This window comes from Calidris pugnax, unplaced genomic scaffold (genome assembly GCF_001431845.1).
Source record: "Calidris pugnax isolate Ruff unplaced genomic scaffold, ASM143184v1 scaffold56, whole genome shotgun sequence".
Taxonomy (NCBI): domain Eukaryota; kingdom Metazoa; phylum Chordata; class Aves; order Charadriiformes; family Scolopacidae; genus Calidris; species Calidris pugnax.
Window position 1 is genome coordinate 6,772,125 of NW_015090839.1, and position 22,291 is coordinate 6,794,415.

At 38.9% G+C, this 22,291-nt stretch overlaps 1 protein-coding gene across 1 annotated transcript in view; it reads right to left on the reverse strand.

Annotated features, from left to right (window-relative positions):
* The window catches only part of MIPOL1 (mirror-image polydactyly 1), a 189,183-nt gene extending 172,033 nt beyond the window's left edge, over positions 1-17,150 (reverse strand). The window contains exon 1 of the mRNA XM_014942052.1: positions 17,073-17,150. The gene's annotated coding sequence lies outside the window, so the exon portion shown is untranslated. The remainder of the gene's footprint in view (positions 1-17,072) is intronic.
* Between the last annotated feature and the right edge of the window lie 5,141 nt (positions 17,151-22,291).

Genomic DNA, 22,291 nt, shown 5'->3' on the forward strand with positions numbered 1-22,291 from the left:
GCCATCCAGTACCTGGAAACACGAATGGATTTTAGAAGGAAAAAAAACCAAACTAAACAAAATAATTGCGTGTTCAAAAGGATGGTGTTCCAGTCCTGGCTCTACTCATCAACACAAACATTTAATACGAATTAAATTAAAAAAAAAAAAGGAGATAAAAATAATGTACATCCGCATAGCATAGGTAGGAAGCATACAGTGTTTTACTTGTGCAATTCTGAATAGTTTTTATTACAGCTGTGGCAGTATTTCCACTTTCAGAGGAAAAAACCTCTGGAGTATCTGCAGAATACATATTGCACAAGGGAGCACCTCACAAAAAAGCCAACTTCCAACCATCTGAACAGTGATGTTCACCCAAGGTATTTAGATTAGTGACAGTCTGCTGTAGCTGCCAGTGCCTTTCCCTCCCTGGGCAGGAGATCGGGAAGTCCATCGTCTAAGCCAGAGTTCAGTTACTGACTCCCCGTCCCCAGGAAAAGAAAGGCTGTTGAGACCCTTCCATATGGAGCCCTGATGGCTGCAAACCCCCATTCCTTGATCTTGCCTTCACAGGTTTTGAAGACAACTACAGAATCACAGCCTTAGCCGCTGTGACGAGAAGCAAACGCTTGCTGGTGTCGATCAAATTCACCTCTTCTTCAGAAAAGTCCTCAGGTCTTGGGAAAGTTTTTCCACAATGAGGGCTACCCTGCCTGCTCTGCCTCTGATGGAGCAAGACATCAGTTCCCACCACCCCATGGAGTGGCACTGAGCCAGTCTTTGTCCCCCTTAATGATGCAGTTGACAGCTGCCACTGACAGTGCAGGGATGGAGCTATGTAAGGGAAGGAACACCGTATACTTTATGGATAGGGAAATAAAGAACGAATTTTAGTATTATTTTCATAAGATTAATTAGATTACCAGGATCTCCTAAAATATCCTGAAACGTTTTGCCTCAGGCCAAGCTAAACTAAAAACCTTAATTTAGGAAGGTACACTACATAAAAACCAGTTACCTTCTAGAAGCATTTCCCTAGGGAACAAACAGACATTTTTCTTAGCCTAGGTGAATGCCAAGTTTTGATGCAATGATACACTCCCCAAAGAAGTCACATTTCCTCACTACCTTAAGAAACTTTATGGCTAATCAGAAATCTAAGGCAACCCAAAATAAGTTAAAATTAGCTTTGGGCAGTTATAAAAATACTAGTCAAAGAATAACTGAAATAGCCCCTTTAAATATTTGTCAAAGGTGGAATAACACCCATCTGTTAGCTAATTGAAAGCTATGAAATGAAACATACTTTGATATTTGATTATCGTTACTTATTTTATTGTATTCTATAACTTTTATATGCTTTTAAAGACTAGTAGTTCATGCAAAATATTGTTTCTTTTTAAAAGAATATAAAAACACAGGCAAGCAGATTAACCTTGTAAATGGAAGAATGTAGCATGAGTAGTTCTTTAAATTTAAAACTCTACCCTGCTACAAAAACTTCAGAATTTTGGTTTATAGAAGTAATTGCATTGTCTGGAATCTTGATAAAAGCCTTTTCCAGAGGGCAGAGTCATGTAGTAATCCCTGGGGTTTCTCCCCTACCGATTCTTTCCCCAGGAGGAGATGAGACATTTGGAGCTGGTTCCAACTAACCTGCATAAATCAGAAAAACATGGAGAACCAGGTTTCAGGTATTTTCACTCTGTTGTTGCAGCAGATTCTTCACGTTCTCACTAAAGAATTTGCATCTGATACTTTTTAATGCTAGAATACACTAAGTCAAAAAGCGCTCATTATCTATGTCATGCTTTTGACAAAGGCAAGAGAGAAGGCATACAAATGCAGTTTCAACTGGTTTACAATAGGCTATACCTATTCCTGAATCCAATTTCATTTGATAAAGGACATGTACTTTTCTCTTTATTTTTTCTCCCTAATTTCTGCTATTAGTTCAGAGTCTTCAAGGCTCAATTTTCTCTTTGCACATACCAGGAAGTGTTTTATGTGCATATTAGATCACCGACTGTCCCATCTCTCTTCTCTCCTCCATTATATTCTCTGTCCCCCATTACCAACAAAAATAATGATCTTTCTTTGTATCTTATTTATTAAACAATCTTCATCCTGCTCTGTTTTCTTCTTTCCCACTTTTTAGCTCTCCTCTGTCCTCCATTTCTTTTTCCTCAGTTTTGTCTTTTCTTTGACAATACATGCCTTTTCCTTCTCCCCCTGCCTGCCACCTCTTTGAAATGTAAAGAAAACTGCAGACGATCTCGTCAAAGACTGTCTCCTTTTTTTCACAGCTTTTCTCATCTTAGTGAGCATTCTATGAAAAAGCTTTCTTCTGTGACACCTTCATTAAAATTATTTTCACTCTAACAATGAAATGATGGTATACTTTGGTCAAGTGTGGAATAGCCAATTCATTTAGCTATCCTTTGAGCTAACACTTAATTGGCCTTATAACTTAAATATTACATGGGCAACCTGATGTCCATTTCTGAACAGTTTACAACCAGATTGTGATTTCCATAGCCTTTAATGATAAGGATATATCCATGTGTCAAAGGAGCCAAAAAAATATTTAGTAGGATATTTTCATAGAATCAGCACTATATCCCTGTGGCAGTGAGGGCAGGCTGCATATTACGCTCTGTTGACAGGATCATAGCCAGCAGACAAAGGGAAGCAATTAATCCCCTCTATTTGGCACTTGTGAGACCACATCTGAAATGCTGTATCCAGTCTGACTCTCTCATGGATGTCCTGAAGCAAGTCCAGCAGAGAGGCATCAAGACGATTAGGGGTTTACAGCACATGACTTACAAGGAATTTGAAAGAGTTGAGTTAGTTGGTTTTTAAGGAGAGAAGGCTAAAGAGGGATTTTATTGGGTTTTAGCTGCCATGTGAGTGAATACAGAGAAGACAGAGACAGATTCTTCGCTTGAAGACCAGTTGCAATGCAGATTAACTCAAAGTTACGAGTAAGAGATTTTTCACAGCAAAGGAAGTCAAACACTGGAACAAGTTGCTCATAGAGGTTGTGGAACCACCACTGCTGGAGATGTGCAAAACTCATCTGGATATAGCAGCCTGATCTGACTTAGGGGATGGCCCCATTCTGAGCAGAGGTGTGAACTGGATGAGATTTACAGGTGACTTCCTGCCTACCTATTTTATTATTCTAAGGATTGCAATAAAACAAACCCACCAGAAGTAGTATTCTTACAGTACAGTAAAGCTGAAAGCAACCCAGACTTTACAAGAGAGAACAGTAGAAAAGCAAGCAAACAAGCAAGCAATGAAACACAACCAAAGATGACCCAAATGCAGACAGGCAGAATGCCAACAGGGAGGAAATGGTGCACCAGTAGCACCAGCACAGCATTTTGAGGACTACTTGCCTCAAGCTCCCCATTTTATCCAGTTTGCTACATGACTGGATGATGTGACACGAGGCCAAATGTCGAACGCTAGTTTGCACACCATCCTTCAATAAACCAAAACTGGACTACTGATACAGATATTTCACCTACCTTTCTGAAAGCATTTCCCTTGAGCCCTGCAAAATCCCCCACCCCCACACTTAAGAAAAATTCACTGTGGCTAAAGAGCTCCAAAGCTACCTATGGAAATTATTCAAGAAAAACTGCTTATATTTACAAAATTCATTGTCTATTATATTCAGTACCTTGAAATTCCCAAATCATAATTTCTTTTATCACAAAAGTGGCCTAGATTTTTCTGCAAAAGCAAAAGTAAAATCACAGAATATTATATGCCCATAAAATGAAAAGCAGTAACTTAGTGCTGGATTCATAAACCACTAGTATAAGTAATAGCATTCAGCAGAAATTATATTTCTCCTGCCAAAAGCAATCCAATCTAATTGTTCTGGTGCCTTCACAGAAAGAAGGAAGATTGAACAGGGACTTAGCGAAGAAAAGGAGGCAACAAACCCCACTGAAGCAGAGAAACTCAAGTTTATACAGCCAACTTGCATTTCTCAAAGTACCTTCAAATAGCACCATTTTTCCTGACAGCAAACGCTCTAAAAATAAAAAGTATAAAGGCTACAAGCAGTGTGTATATTGGAGCCTGACCAAGAACTATCATGAGCGCTGAACATGCAGAGGCCTGTCAGAAACGTGCCAACCTTTCAAGACCCAGTCCTGTGCGTGGGGACTGAGGGGGGCCCGTTGGTCTCTCGCAGGGAAATACAGCCACACTGGTGGCGAATCCATCAGGCTGTTCTGAACAGCATGAAAACACAAATGCACCTCTACTGCTGGTGTAAACCAATGTATCCAGTGCACTGGATCTACCCCAAATTATTTATGCTCTTGAATCCAACAGCACACACTGGAGCTGCTGAAGAGAATCACGTCACCTGAAATTTCACAAGCTAAAAAGAAAAGAGAAACAAAACCACACTGATTCCAGATCAGCCAGTTTTGTTCCTTTTAAGAGTATTAACTAAGCTGTCATTTTCTTAGATGACTATCTGAAGAGAAAGCTATCCTTTAACTGAAAGCAAAAATGGTCCATAAACTGTGCTTGCACAGCACTAAGAGCATTGGAACAATATACTGTTGCTCAGGTGTGAACACTGAGCACTGCACAAAAAGTATGAACACTTTTTGACTTAATAAACATATTGTCTCTCCTCCACTTGTGATTTTTTTTTTTTTTTTTAAAGTCTAGCAACTGGATCCAGTACAGAGTGCCTTCATTGACTACAAGGAGTGATTTCATCCTTCTAAGCGAGAAGTGGAGGGAGTTACAGGGGAATGACACGCTTCAGGACGTGTGTTACACTCTAACAACATTTCAGAGCATTTTTAGCACATATGCATTGGCTGTGTGCTTTACAACATGCTCAACACGTATGATATATAACATGCCCTATCACGTGCTGTTGCTTGCTTAGGTATGATTAGCAGGCTAGTGTTTTTAGAAACTTAATCCAGAAGCTTTTCTCAAATTTAATGCAATATCAAAGCTGCACATGAAGAAATGGTCTTGAACCATCAGAGAAGCATCAGATATTCTGAGATGGGCCAGAACTCGATAAGAACTAGAAAACAATCAGTGAAATTAAGTCTGTTGAGAACGTCCAGAATTTAAATAGAAGCTAAAAATCAAAGAGGCCGAACCTGGAAACACTCAGCACCATGGAGTTGGTGCACTCCCTCCTTTTCTTGCACCAAAGGAAGATATAAGATAAAAGGGTAGTTGCCATTGACTCCAAATCTGTGCCAGGCAGCTGGGAAGAAAAAACTAAAACCAACCAACCAAAAAAAAAAAAAAAAAAAGGGAAAAAAGAGTTATTAGTTAAAGAAGTTTAGATCAGTCACATTATCAGTCATTTCTGACAGCAAATCAATCTTCCTGTCAAATTTCAAGAAAGCAATGCAAAAGATGACCATATACTGGCTTCCCAATCAAACTGCTGCAATATTTTGTTTACATTGGGGAAAACAAAATATTTATTCTTAAACCCTACTTTGGAAAATATCCAAAACTTTGTCTCAGCTGAAACTTACCAAAATAAGTCACCTTCACCCAGCAGGTGGGAAATTACTATTGTGGAAAAAGAAAAATCTCCATCTAAAATGTTAAAGTTACAAACAATGGAAAACTCAAACAAAAAAGGTATTCCAAAGAGAGGTGCGGGACAACTTTAAGCACAGGCAGAACTGAGAAATAGCCTTTTTAGACCCCTAATAAGCACATTATTCAGCCAAAACCACAAAAGTAATTTACAGTGAAGAAGCCTTAAAGAATTCCTCTGAGAACATAAACTACAAGGAGGTTCATATAAGTTGGGGGTTATACAACTGACAGAAAAAGTTCTTATTAGGTGTTCTGAGCCATAAAATCAGATTCTTTCCATACAGACAAATAGAAAAAAAAAAATCCTGGAAAAATTCAAGACCTATAATTATCTAGCCAGTTTCAGCAAGATTATTCTCTTTAGTATTTTTGTAAAAAGAAAGAGATGGATGTTCTCTTCTTTCTTGCAACCTCATCATAAATTCAGATATCTTGCACTCATTATTCCTTGATTCATCAATCTGCATTAATGTTTTCCTTTCCAAAACACTTGACACCAGCGGTGTAAAGAAGAAATTATGTGAGGTTGCAGAGAGCTGAGGCAGCAGCTGAATCTTGGCCCCACACCAGTTATTCCTGGGCGGAGCAAAGTTCTAAATCCACTTATTAGACGAAGGAGGCAAAACTCTCCCTTAGCACTTCTGAAAACCAGGCTTATTTTGATGACTGCTTTCTCTTAAACATAATTGTGCAGAGCAGTTTGAGGCTTGTTTGCCAGATGTTCTGAACATAAGTTGTAATGGTTGACATCACTAAAAAATAAAAATAAATTTATAGCTACAGGAGTATAGATAAAACATAAAATTTAAAAAAAGGGAAAATCTGCCAACAATTCAAATACTCTTAACAACTCTGAAGACATTCTCAGACATTGTCAAGCTGCAAGACTTGTAGCCTCCAAGTGAGTTTAATTTACTCATAACTTCACTGAGGTGCAAGATTATTTTTTGTTTTTATCAAAGATACTCACTAAAAATAAACTAAACCTAGTGAAATGGCAGTTTAGTACTTAAAAGTTTTCCACAGTGCTTTCAGGACAGGTTGAAAAAACACACCTACTCTCAGACATCCATTAATAGACACCTCCTTAAAAACCTGTTTCTCAAGATATTTGAGAAGTCCAGAGACCCTACAACTAGCAAACTCATGCTCCCATCACAATTTTTATTTTTTTTTTAATCAGATGAGATTGAAAACTTTTTGGATAACATAAAATGATTTTTACAAACTTATTTAGAACTGATATTTAACATTAGTTTGAATGAATTTCTATAGCTACTGAAACAATTTTGCTTTTATTTACAGTATTACATTGTGTTATTAGTAAACAATGACACTTTTACATAGAATTGTATCACATAGCATTACAGTTTAAAAAAAAAGGTCCATAACTGGGTTATTTGTATTAGATACGGGATTTTGGAGAACTGCACATGTGCAGGGAATTCTTAGTTTCTCTGATCTCTCTAATGGACTCAAAGGCTGTATTATTGGAAAGAAAGTGTAATACATAATACTAAATGGGTTCTCAATAAAGTATCTGGTTTGAGGTTTGGGGTTTTTTTGGTGAATTTTACAGATAAATTTGAAATGTTTATATTAGACCAAGTAGAAAACAAGCTACTGGATCTGTAGCAACTGGAGGGGAACCTCAGTCTGATAGCAGCGTATGCTATTTTTGGTAAGTTTTCTCTCATAAGTGCAAGACAGTGAATGTTTGCCAAAAGAATTTTACATCCAGGAGGGTTTTTGAAATATGAAAGATACTTTTAAACTATGAAAAGAATTGTAATTTTTGCCTAATATTTAGTAACCTTCAGATACTGTAATTCCACTTCAGACCCTGGAAAAACATTCTGGAGACAAATATTAGTCTACCACTGGATAGTGAAGAGGAGGAACAAAATTACATTTCAAGGGGAAACTGTTTTAATTAGAGTTACCTTGTACACCTGCACAGCAGTCACCTTCAGCACAGTGTGAGAAAAAGTGTTACACCCCACAACTGTGTTTATTCTTTCTACCATCAAATTCTGAGTCCATAAGGCAAGAAGCTAAAGCTTGCTCCCAGGCATATTTATATCCCCCTACATTTATGCTACTGTAGTGCAGAAAACTAACTTGAAACACCCTTAATTTGTTGACTGTACATCTAGAATAACAGTCTCTTGATACATCCATTGCACCCTAATCTGTAACATTTATGACAAAGGAATCCTCTATGGATGCTCCGTTCTTTTATATAGGGGTGCCATGAATTAGCTATTGGGCTGGGTCTGCTAGAGCCCTTTCATAGCTGTATCGCAGCAAAACCAGCCTTATTATGACCCTGAAAGAAATCCCATTGTATCAAAAAACCAGAAGGTGAGTCTATTCTCACAGCATCTATCCTTCAGCACCGTAGGGCTGTTGAGTCACTGCTCATCGCCACTACTCTCTGTCCTGATCCAACTCAGGTAACAGTGGCAAATTACTGACCTCAGCAACACCAGGGCCTTGACAAGAGCACAGAAACCCTGGAGTCTGTAACAAGAAACAGATGTAGAAATCAGTGCTTCTGTATAATGAGGGCAGCTGATCAAGACATATCTTGGAAGCCAACACTTCTGAAAAACGTCCAGCTTGACAAAATACCTGTCAAGTCTAGTAACATTTTTGTGCGAAGGGGATGTCATGTTGTGAGAAACTGACAGAAAAACAGAAGTCTATTTCTCATTGCCCTAGGTCTCAACAGCTCCAATACATTACATATGGAAAAAGCTGTCACTGAATGTTACAGCTTATTTATTAAATATTTGTGGAAGGATGAGTGGCAGTCATTTTGGTTAGCTACCCAAATGCTTCAAATTTCAGCTTGCAAATTGGTTACTTAGAGACTGTCTCCTCTAGTTCAGACTAGCATGCACTGTCAGCTGAGGTATCTGAGCCTGAACTACCTCCTTACAGGATAAAATCATCAACAGCATACATTCTCTGTGAGGACTTAGAATCCATTTTACTGCCCTGCCAAACCTGAAAAAATAGTTACATTTCCTTCTAGATAGAATAAACCTTCCTGATAGGAAGCAATTTGTTACAAACATGGATTCTTAAATCATGAGTTCCATCATCTACAGAGCATTTGGACCCCATCAACTACCTCTCCAGCGCACACAAGGCCACTTGAACAGCACTTGAACAGGGCCAATCTAATTTCTCAATGTTATTGCAGCAACAGTTCCATTCTCACCCACAGATCTCAAGCAAGTTTTGTGTTAATCTCTTCTTAACAAAGAAACATTATTTGGCTATAGGTAACATATGGAGGACACAGAGAGTGTTAATACTTATTTACTCCTTTGAAAACCAAAAATACTCAAAGTTCTAACATTATAGTGGAAGTAAAGGATGTATAGCAGGAAAGATGGTACTTATCAGATTCATTTTATTCACTTAGTATTTCCCACAGTAGTAATGTGTTTTGCACGTGAAGGGGTTTCCATCTACTGACCTCAGCATTCATCAGGACCATACTGTTATTTATATTGAGAATTCCAAGCCTTTATCTGATCTTATAAATAAATGTAAAATACATAAAACAATTATCCTAGTGTAAAATTGAATTTTATCTCTCTGTAACCAGCTTTTGTTGATGCTACATATTTCCCTGTTTGAATACAATTCAAAATTAATAACAGGTCTAAATTATTTTCTGACTTTTCACTATCTTGACATTTTAACAAACTTTATATATACATATATATGTACTCAGGCTTTAATTTTATACAGGGTTTCAACCCCACAGTTTTTACTTATACACGCATAACATGTCTTTCAGAATATGGGTTCAAGGAATAAGCCTGCTGAAAGAACATATTGGCCATTTAGCAGACCAAAACACAGTATAAGGAAACAACAGGACTTTATAACAAAGAAAAACATAAAATTAGGAAAGAAAATGTAGCACAGTGTGTAAACAACAGAAAAACACATATTAGAAGAAATCACAAGTTACAGTGAAGAATCAGAAGTAGAAAGTAGAATTCTGAAATTAGCAGTTTTGGAAAAATCTTTCGCACAAAGCTTAGATTTTTTTTTTTTTCTAATAGCTGAAATAGATAACCAAGGAAGTTTTTCTCCTATTAAAGGGCAGTCACAACTTTGTACTGAATGCTGTAGTGCTAGCAGTTTAATATAGATTAGTCTAACCTGGAAATGAGCTTCTCAGGTGTTCACAAAAATTCCTTTACCAAGAAATTTTTGGGTGGCTTAAATATAAATTTTACAAATGCACCAATCTAACGTCACTTCAACTGACCATCCCCAACGTTTTACTACCTCAGACATATGTATGCTGAATTCAAAGAATGTCAACTGTGTCGCAAGTCAAGTTCTCACTACCACACAGGCTCAAGTATACTTTGTACACAAGTGCAATGGTTTACACAGAAGCTTTGTTTTAAGGAAAGCAAAAGGCTCAGAATTGGAGAAGGTCAGGGGGGAAAAAAAGACACAAGAAAAACATTTTTTTCTCCAAGGTGGCAGATCTGCAACAAAAGCAAGGAGCCCAATTCAGCCATGCCTCATATACACAAACATACATGGTAAAGCATGGAAAAAAATCCCAAAGAGGTTTTGATGACTAAATACAAAGATTGGCACAGCTATATGGGTTGGTATCAAAATTGCAACTTTCCATACAGGACGAGCAGAAGTTCATGAGCACGGCCACTCTGCACAAAGCCAGACTGGCCACACCAGCACCACATGTGCACTGGCAGTGGGATTCCTTCACGTCTGCAACAAATGAAGCTGTTCACTGGGCCTTTGTGATTAGAGGAGGAATGTCATAACCATGGTGGTCTAGACTGCTACCAGTAAAAACAACACATCCCAAAATGAGTGGCCCTTGGTCTGAAGTGGCTGTGGTCAGGACGAGGCATGTTTAGGAAGTAGTCCCTTGAATACCTTGTGATAAACGAACGTGGAGAAAATAACACGAAAGAACACTGTAGTTAGCTGAATAAAAGGTTAAAGAAAATAAACAGTATTTTTGCAGCTTAGCATTTATTTGTGAACTGCTGGTGCAACTCTATGCTTGACAGAAAAGCTATGAAGCTTTTGGTAGCTTGACAAGACAATCTACAAGCTTGAATGAAATGTTCAGCTTAAGGAATTAGAATAAATCTGATGACTGATGTGCTACTGAACGTGACAGACTGTCATCTGTTTTAAACAGGATCTCTGTAGGATGTACTGAAAGCAATTTTTTTCCATTACCTTAAACATACTAAGACTTTTTCCAATGAATTCTGGCTACCCTATTAAGACAAAAGATCTTCTCAAACTCTTGCCATTTCAATAAAATAATGAAATAGTCATTTGGCTTACTTGCATAATTAATTCGTGCTGACACTGTGATTAATTTACATCCAGTCCACAAAAGCATACAACATAACCGATTACGCTTACTTCCCAAATTAACCATAAAATTGTAAAATATGAGCAAATTGGTGATTAAACTAGTTTATCTAAACCCTATTCATATATAAAGTTTCATAAATAGAAATATCAAATTGTTTGCCTGTTATCAAAGCAATTAAATATTTTCTCAATTGAGTCAGAAAAACATTCTAGTAGTATGTTTTTCATATTAGCAGCAGATTTTATACAAAAATAGGTACAGGCGTTCTGCAATAGCTTTTTACAATCAAGGAAAACTGATAAACAAAAGTCCTGCAGTGAAATGGTACTCCAACAGATATCTAGGGATAGATTAAAAACCACAAACTCTAGTTTTAACCTGGCCAGATCCTAGAAAACAGTTAAAAATCCTATGTGTGCACTTGCTTATTTTAAATATATACAAAGACACACTTGTATAAACAATGTAAAATAAGATCAAAATCTTTGGGAGGCAATTTATGCTATTTTAGAAACCATACAAACATCAAAAACATTGGCAAGTTCTAGACTCCAATGGGAATATCCTTCCTCTATCAGACTGTAAATAGTTCCTGTAGGAATTACTGAGGTGCTTTATTACCTCCTTATCTGAGAGATAATGATTCAGATCTGTCCTACAAACAAAAAGTAAGTAAAAAGGGATTTTGTGACATCCACTTGGAACATGTGTCTTAGATACAGGGAATGGGCAAAACTGCTCATCAGTGAATAAAGAGCAATAATGTCAGTTTGAACTGTGCTGCATTTACAAAGCTGAACAGGGAAGCCAGCACAACTCCACAGCTTGAACAATCTGCTTCCAAAGGGGAATAAGAGTCAAACCACTGCTGAAGACATTCAACTTTCAGAAAAGGCTACGTGTCCCAGATGCACACCATTTAAGACATTGCAGCTATCTGGTCAATTTCCCTCTTAGTTGCTGGATTTACATTCAACTAAAATTTCACATCACACATATTTCTAAGAACAGAGCAGCCCATATTGTTTAGCTCATAAATGTTACCATTAGACCAATTTACCTTGCTAGTTTCCCTTACTGATATACAAGAGTATGACAATTAGGGGTAATTAGCCCAGCAGGAAACCTGTTTCTAAGCATGGGCCAGACTACAAGTATATACTACATGTATTTAACTGCCAGAACAGAGAATTAGCATTTTGAAACATGCTTTGCTTTAGAGCTAGAGAGCTTATGTGTCTGAATGAGCATTAAACTCAGAATATTTGCCATGTCCTGCTGCTAAGATGCAAATTTAAGACATGAAGAGCTCAAGGAGCTCAGTCAAAAGAGTTTTGAATGTCAGACTGCAGTTGTCCAGGTGTCCTGCCTCCCCTGAATTTGCACTCAGAAAAAACTCAGACGTTTTTCAATCAGTTCCTGTGTTATAGCTGATCAATACAAGCCTCTGCACAAGCTAATGATTTGTGTTGTGTTTTGCAGGAGTTTTTTTAACTGCTCAGTTCTCATAATTTCATTCTCCACTCAATGTAACCTGTTAATAAAAAAAACTATAGCAGTGATGTAATCTTGTGTTACAGGCAATTATCGATAGGTCTTTGAGGTACCCTATACTGTCAGGAGAAAAATCTATTGCTTCTGCTTATATCAGAACTAAAAATTCATCTGCTTGAGTTACCACCTGAAATCTTTTGGATCAAGAGAAATGGAACCAGAGCCTAGAAGCTCTGATTCTTCCCAAAACCTTTCGCAACTGCTAGCTCTCCTTTTCTATTATCTTGCCCGAGTCAAAACATCAGACCTCAAACCAACCTCTGCTACTCAACATGTGTTCTATTTCCCTGCTAAATGCTTCAGGCACTACATAAAATCTCAAAAGAATCAGGTGCTGATACATAAGGAATGCTGAAATCACACAGAGGTGGTCTCCACTTTCTTCAGGACAACTGCCAAATTTAACTGATGCATCAGGCATGGAAAAACATTTATCAGACATCTTTTCATGATGTTCTCCATGCACTAGCAGGTACAAGACTGTGTTTCTGTGTTTTGTTTTTAAAAACATTTTAAGGCCAATTTTAATGAAGGCTTGCCTTTTCTTCCCACCTTTTAATGACCACTAAACCCACCCCTGTTGATTCTACCACTCATTTAACATTTCATAGAGGATTATCGAGCTCTTCTTTTGCTTCTAAGGGTAAACATACATTGGAATGTTATTTTCTGAACATTTTGTCTTTTCAGCTCTACCCCGTATTTCATTGAAGGCTTTACTATCAAACTTTTCCCAATCTATATACTGAAACTTCAATCATATATAAAAAGCCACTGCAGTAACTACTGTCGCGTAGAAGTAAAATTTCTTTTAAAAAAAATTATTTTAAAAAAATGGCACTAACAGAAGTAGATGATATTTATATAAATTTATGCGTTCCTCCCTCAATAGTTTAAGATATATATCCAGCTAAGCTTGTAATATCAATATATAGCTCATTATTCATATAGTCATCAGACAAATCTGCAGGCTTTGAGAATTACTTTTTCTTTTGCGATATAAGGTACTGTACAAGAGTGTTACTGCACAAAAATATTAGTCAGGGCAAGAACACCAGGGACCCACACCCTTCCCATTGTTTTGAAATGTAAACATTAAGTCATCTAGACTTTCAAATAAGAAATGCAGGGTATATTTTATAAAAATTTTGTACCTGTTAAAATCACAAAACAATCCTAATCTTGCAGATTTTTCAAAATTTTTTTCATTGGCACAAACACAACAACCCCCCCTACAACAAGAATAAAAACTTACTACCTCTTTTTGTCTATAAAACATTACCCTCCTTTCTCCCTCTAAAATTAAGAGCTGTATCTCACATTTTCAAATAAAATTAGCACCTTACTATTTAGGAACTGTTCTCACACTACAGCAACTTGCCTACATACAATACCACATCAGGTAAACTTATTTCTAAAGGAAGTTGTTTGCAACTTGCACATTCTTCACAGCTTTACAAGCAGCCCACACAGATGTCAATAAAACAAGTCCACTGTATCAGTTAGTTGAACTGTGTAACACTGGGCTGAGGGTGTGGACACACACTGTGCAAAACATGGAACGTGCAAAATTGGCTACTGCCGATTTTTAATTTGGGAACTGCACTATTCAACATATTTCAATACTCAAACATATAGTTTCAAAAGGATCAGCAGTTAGTGAGAAACAAAAATACAAACCCAAATCTCAAAATTAAAATTTGAAAAACAATTTCTCTGCTTTGTGAATTTGTTAAGAGCTTCCCACAGGCCCCATTTTCAATGCTTGCAACCCAGATTTGCCTAACGACAAGCAGCCGATTCAGAAATTACCTGAAAAGGGAAAACACATGGTGTATCATATGAGCTCTCATACTTGCAGCCCTCCAGAACAGATTAGGGTATTTCACCCGATCACCTGCCCCCCATGAACAACACAAAACTGTCCCTAAGCTTCTCAGCACACGGCCACTGCCTTGGCTTTCCCAGCTAACACCAGACATTTAATTTTAAAACCAATTTATTACATTTGAATATAACATTACAGACACATGCTCAAGAAGCTTCTACTGCCCGGCTCTCTGGGTAGGGAGGCTGCAGGTTCTCTCCCAAGCCTGCTGAAGGCTGGCTGTTGGCACAGGGCTCCATCTACTGGTTTGTGATCCTGTACACCCATGGGAAGAGCTGGTGTGGAAAAAAATTAAAATCTTACCAGCTATTTCACATCCCCATTTTCTGACAAGATCAGGATAGTCAGAAAACTCCACTCTTTCAGAAAAAAACCCACCAGTCAAACAAATACATGCACTCGCACATGCTAGGTGGGAACAGTTGTGCATATACAAAATCTTTTATTATCCTTTCACATCTGTGAAATGTATCTCAAAACCCGTAGAAAAATGCTAGATCTTCAGTACAAGAAGCAACATAACATACGCTCCCGATCCAGATGTACAACTTCATTGTTCCTTCTTAAAGCAAGCAAATAAGCCAACACAGATAACTCCAAAAAATTACTGCATTAATTGCATAACGTGCACAATTTAAGGCATTAGAGGTGGTCTTTTTTCCTTAATGTACATAAGCAAAAAATTACAGTAGGAAACTGCCATCAGTTTTCATCAAGGGTACTTCTGCACTGTAGCAACTGCAGCTCATGCCACTATACTATGTGTAACTTTAAAGATTAATTTGGCTACTGCTGACATATGCAGCATTTCTCAAATACAGCCACCTAACCCTTGCCTTACTAGCCCCACTCTGCCTTCAGCTCATGTTTGGTAGTGAAAAAGAGCAGTATCTTTACCTCCCCAGGACCCTCCGTGCCCATCAGCCAACCCTGATGAGCTCAGGCTCCAGAAGAGAAGCCAGAACAGAAAGCAGAGCAGTGCTATCACTTCTGAGGGGCAGCTCATTTTGACTGTGGTGACCACGCAGCAACAGTGGGGAAATTAGATAACACCTACCCAAGCAGCAATCAAATCCAGGTGGCAAGGGCCAGCTAACAGCTGACCAATCACCCCAATTCTGTTCTCCAAGGCATGCCTAGCAAGATCAGCAGCTAACTGAAGACCTGGTGCAAGATAAGAGACAGCTAGAAAAAGGACAGTGAGCTCCACAACTCCTCCCCACCTCTCTTCTTTAAGCACCCTGTCGCACACTTAACACCAAGTTGAAGGCAGCGAAGTGGGACTCAGTACTGTCGCAGGCACAAGTTTGATGTGGTCAGGGTAAGAAAACCAGGGAAATACCCACATCCCTCACACTGCACTTATGCATAGGAAAAGATGAGAATGATTCCAGGAACACCTGGAAACAGCCAACAGGTGGTCACAGCAAGAAGGCAGGAATGGATCGAGGAGTAATAAAATCCAGGCACTGCAGGATATCCTAGAAGGCAGGGAGAACTGGTGAACAAGGACAGCAGGGAATTCATGAAGTTCCTCCAGTGGCTCAATTTTTCCAGTTTATCTTGTCTGCCTAAAATGACAGTTGAAGCCACTAATGGACAAATTCTCCTACAATGAACTTGCATAACACCACAGAATAAGAAGGATGCTGCCTTTTTTCTTTTTTTAATTTTAGCTTGAAGGAAAGCAAACAGGATGCTGCCTTTTTTCTTTTTTTTTTTTTTAATTTTAGCTTGAAGGAAAGCAAAATTTAAACCTTGAAGGTGGCTTTTCACTTGCTAAATTAAAATTTTAACAAAAACGCATTTTAAAATACAACTGAACAGAACTAAGGGGTTGCTGATGTGTCTTTAAGGAACAATGACATCAATGCAGGCTACACTCGAGAAGGATATAGGTGTGGAACTACATCCTTTTTCATCATACATAATCAGGTGCAAAGAGAGAAGTTTAACTTCAAGATTCCTGCGGTCTAATGAAAATAAATACCATTACAAACAGATCCAAGAATACATACTTATTAAATACTGTTTGCTTTTCTTCAGATATAGATCATGGGAACTGAGATATTTAACTACTTCAAGAATAATTTTTATTCTATCTTAAACAGCTTACACTGTCAGCAAGCTCATGGTATCCTGACAACTATCAGATGGAAAAGAAAAAAAGTTGAAAAAAGTCAACTAGCATTTGTGAAAAGAGATTTAAATTGGTATCTGAGAATTTGATTGTCCTATTTTGATTACACTGAGCAATTGAATGTCTATGATACTATCTGTATCAATCATATTTGTGGTAAAGAAATTCAAAATCAGAACACATTTTTGTAACTCTACAAAAAGAGCTACAAAACATTCAACAAATCTTAAAGTCACTGTGGATGTTTCACAGTGCCATTTTCCTAATTATAAGGAAGGTCCCAAAGATCAGATTGGTCATACAGTGCTTATGTCAAACTCCAGACAAGGAAAACCACATCCTAATACTCTGCTACAACAGAAAATAGCAAAACTGCCTGTATCAAAAAATAAAAAAAACACTATAGAGAAACATGATAAAAAATACTTTGTTGTTTCTTATGCTTGTATCTAAAAATTTACATAATCAAGTTAACACATACTCACCTAACAAGCACCTAATGTTGCAAAATCCTACAGAACCCGAAATTTTATTTAAGTGAGCCACAAGGACGACACATTGAGAAATACAATCTTAAAGCAAGTCCAACTGTAAATCAAAGACATTTGAAATTAAGAACTGTACTTGAGAAAACAGAATTTTGCCTCTGTAAAAGTAATTTTAATAACTTTTTATAAAGTTCTTAGTATCAGTATAATAGTTTTATTATATTCAATACTAATAATTTTATGATAGGTTAGGTATAATTTATATAACTACCACAAGCATAAATTACAATATCCAGACAGGACACTTAATTAGATATGTATCTTCTTCATATTTCACCATCTAATCTCCCTCTCATAGGACTAGCTGTTTTTAAATAAATATATAACTATGTATCATAGCATTATTGAGAGAAATGAATGCTTAAAAGAGAACACACCCATTTTTGCATAACTTCTTTCAATAGCATTGAAGTAGCCACTGGAATGTCTTAGGATAATTTTCTAATTATGCTCAGTTAGTATTCTCAGATCTCTAACTACACTAAGCTACAAGCTGACTTGCTAGGTAACTAGGCTTATCTTTTTGGCAGTCAACTAAGCTTCTAAAATTAAGTGAAATCTATAATACATGGGAAAAAAACATTAAAAATAGTACAAATCAGAATTTTATTTCCTATCAGATATAATATGTAAGCACAAAGAATAGTTCCACTTCCTCACCTGTTGACAGGTTAGAATTAACAAAGGGAGGATGTGTGCATCAAATACATATTGGAAAAAGTGCAATGAAAGAAAACTAAAGCAGAGCCAATTACTCCCAAAAGAAACAAGCCAAGGACATCTGAAAAAAATGAATTGATGTTCACAATACAAAGATTTATACATGTATTTAACTTTGTGCATTAAAAAATGAAACAACACACACTAATGTCTTTAATTGTGCAAATGCTCTGCCAAAAGGAAATATTTTAATACTCTAATTTCAGTACATACTGATTGACATACCTCAGAAAGCCCTATTCCCTTCCCCCAATCCAATCTAAGCTTAAATGCTTAAAAGAGAACACACCCAATTTTGCATAACTTCTTTCAATAGCGTTGAAGTAGCCACTGGAACGTCTTAGGATAATTTTCTAATTATGCTCAGTATTCTCAGATCTCTAACTACACTAAGCTACAAACGGAGTTACTAGGTAACTAGGCTTATCTTTTTGGCAGTCAACTAAGCTTCTAAAATTAAGTTAAATCTATAATACATGGGGAAAAAACATAAAAAAGAGTACAAATCAGAATTTTATTTCCTATCAGATATAATATGTAAGCACAAAGAATAGTTCCACTTCCTCACCTGTTGATAGGTTAGAATTAACAAAGGGAGGACGTGTGCATCAAATACATACATTGGAAACAGTGCAATGAAAGAAAACTAAAGCAGAGCCAATTACTCCCAAAAGAAACAAGCCAAGGACATCTGAAAAAAATGAATCGATGTTCACAATACAAAGATTTATACATGTATTTAACTTTGTGCATTAAAAACTGAAACAACACACACTAATGTCTTTAATTGTGCAAATGCTCTGCCAAAAGGAAATATTTTAATACATAACCTCAGAAAGCCCTATTCCCTTCCCCCAAGCCAATCTAAGCTTAGTACCATTCATTTGTTAAGTTGGTAACTAATGACAATTTCTAGTTTGGGCCCCACCAAGTCTATTTTACACATACACACAATCATGAGGCAATTCTTCAGCACTAAATACTCTCTTTACAAGTAAATATTTTTATTTATAAGCTAAAGTACAAGTCAAAACATATTACATTTTAAAAACACCATTGAAAACATCAGATTTTTTTGTTTCAAGTACAACAATCTTTGATCCCATGTTGAATTCTTTCACAGCGGAGCATCATACAGCATTTTCAGAACAGTTTTGATTCAGACACAACCCTGCTCTCGTTTTACAGACCCTGGTGGGAACTGCCACCCCCTCCCTCCAAAGACTTAATCAATAACTGAGCATTTTAATCCTTCTTTGTCCTAATACTACATTACTGAATCAGATTAGACTTTTCTAATTTATTTCACACTCAACATTTAAATTAGTGCACAGCTAGCTGGAATATTACTATTTAAATGAACGTATAACTTAAAGATCAAATTCTGTCTTCAACAGATTTACATAAAAGGACAGAAAGGATAACATTTGTCTACCAGCATGTTATGTGGATCTCCTTAACTCAATTTACTATGGATTTCATGGTGCAAAAATTAATGCCCTCCAGGAGCTGAACTCATTACCAATTATTTCTTCCAAACCCACAGTGTAATCTCATGCTGCTGTGACCAATGGAAATTTTGCCGTTCACCTAAAGGCAAGTTGGATCTTGGTTCACTACTCTAGCATGTGCTACTGAGAAAATGATACCATAGAGGCTGTCTTAACTTCCTTCTAATAAGGAAGAGATACTATGAACCAGCCTCATGTATTTTATTCCTTGCTAAAACCGAGGGTAACATATTGAGGATAATTTTAACTGCACATAAAGCTGCCAACAGAATTATATGCCTTTTTCAACATTAATTTCTAGAATACATTTCAGCAATAATAATGGCAAACAGCCTGTGAAGTTACTCACAAACCCTACATAGTCCTTCACCCCCTTCCTTACTCCAGAACCCACAGAAGTATCCCTGTAAATCACCTGGTGCATATGTATCACACTGAACTCACAGCACATGTACAAATTGCCTCCCACCAGGGACCTGACCCAATGAACTTTTACATACCTGTAAAGGAAAAGGACTAGTAAACAAACAAACAAACAAACACAAACAAAAAAAGATGAAAACTGGTGAACAGATTTTTAAAATTTCATTGCGATCCCTGTATCGGTGATGGGCAGAAGTACTTGTAGCCGTCATGCCGATGGTACTTCACTGGTGTGTACAGCTCAGTCTCACACAACTCATACAGCTGAAGGACCTTGTCATGAATTGCTACATTTTGCTTACTTAAAAGCAAAACAAGAACAGAACAACCAAATAACACAGAATGTTTACTTTAACTGTTATGACTGGTTTTAATTCATGTTAAACCTCACAAAATATTGAAGTTAGTACCATAAAATATTGAAGTTAGTACCATAAAATATTTAAATTGGCAAATAATGCAAAACTGGCAGTTTCAGGTTGAACCAAAATTGTGTATTCCCAAAGCAAAAGTGGCCAAGAATAGATGCTCAAGTAGAGGTGCAAGAGCAAGCACATTGCTGCATTTCCCTAATATCCACAGGTCCCACAACCCCCAGAATTTGTAGCTCCGAGCCAGAGGCACATCTCTGTGGTTAACTGATTTTTCTTCCACTACTGAAGCACAGCAACTTAAGACTGTTCTAACAGCAGTCAGAACTTGCTGACGTATTTAAAAAAGACACTATGTGGCTGCAGGGGACTCCAAATTCCCAGGGTCAGCAAACTTCTACACTGTTCAGCTCCAACCACCTCAACTCCTGAAGTAGCATCTAGATCCAGTTGTTCCATAGCCAAATATTGAGAAGTGCTGCCTCAGACACCACAGGCCTCAGTGTACACATACTGAATGTTTGACCTCTAAACTGCTCACACTTGGAAGCCATAGACTCTTTCCTCAAGTGAAACAGACCTTTACAGCACCATTGAGAAACTGGGTTAGTATGAAACTGACTTATATTAGAAGCTGAGGTACGCAGCTCACTGGGGCTTCCTAAGGATCTTTTTATAAAGTCATAAATGTGCCAAAAAAAAAAAAAAAGAAAAAAGTGCAAACTTTATTTTGATAGGGGTTTTGGTGTGTTCTTTTTCTTTTTTCTTCCCCCCCCAGTACCCTCCACAGCCTGTTCTCACCTGAGGCTGAAGACCCAGCACTAACCTCCCGAATTTGGTCACGACAGGTTTCACCTCCAATTCTTCAAGCGCTGCCCCCCTCCCCTCCCGGGAGGGGACGGCAGCCTGTCCGTCCGTCCGTCCTTCCCTCCCTCCCGTCCCCACCGGGCTGACAGCCTCTGAACCTCCAACACTGCCCATCCCCGCACGGAAACTCGCCTCCCCCTCTCTCCGGCCGCACAGAGGGAAGTCCCGGTGACCCAGCCGAGGGGCTACCGCGGCCCACGCAGCCGGTAAGCGGAGGAAGGAGGCGGCGGCGCAGGCCGGGCGGCCCCAGAGGCGGGGGAAGCGAGGAGGAGGCCGGGCAGGGCCCGCCGGCCGGCGGGGAGGCGCTGAGGGCAGAGCGGCCCCCACCAACGCGCGGCCGCCACCGCCGCCCAGCCCCGCCGCGGGAGACGGGGAGAGTTCAAACCCGAGCGCCGCGGGAGCAGCCACAGCCTGGCCGGGCCGCGTCCGCCGAGGGAAGCCCGTTACCGCCCCGCCAGCCCGTTACCTGCCTGCTCCTCCCCCGCCGCCGCCGACCGCCGCCTCCTCCACAACAAAGCCCGGGAGCGGGCGGGGCGGGAGGAGAGATGGGCAGGCGGGCGGGCGCGCGCAGCGGCGGGGCCGCGGGCCGAAGGCGGGGCTGGGCGGCGCGGCCCCGGGGACGGGAGAGGCGGCGGGAGGGCAGCGGCGGGACACGCCGAGCCGGTTTGCGGGAGCCTGCCCTGTCCGCGTTGTCCCCGCACGGAAGGGGGAAGTCCTTTCCTTTTTGGGGGGTTCGCGCAGGAGCGCTGCCCTCCCTACTGAGGGGTACGGCGATGGGACATGGGGAGACGAACCCTGCTGGGGCTCCTAAGGGGGAGAAGGCGGTGGCGGTGGCCTTTGGGAAGGGGCCATAGGAAAACGGGGTTACGCCTAGAAGTGCTTTAGGAAAGTAAAGTAGGGGGAGTAGGGAGGGGTGGGTGGAGGAGGAGGAGAGATATCCCACCTATAAAGGAGGCTTTCATCAGGATAATTTAATGGAGTTGAGGTGAATAGTTTCAGGGTTTGAATATTGTGAGACAAACTTAATGGTTTCCTACTGTCCCGCTTTGAGGTCAAAACCACACCACCTACCAATAGCAGAGTTTATTTTTTTTAAGGAGCAGGTGCCATGCTATTCTGTAAACATATCTCTAAATTACACACCCTCTGAACATTGTTTTTCAGTTTTTTCAGGTCAACCTTTTTCTTTGTTTTGTTGCAGTGACACCTCCTGGGGAAAACAAATCTAAGCAACCATTTTCTTCACTCTCTGATCAACTCCGAA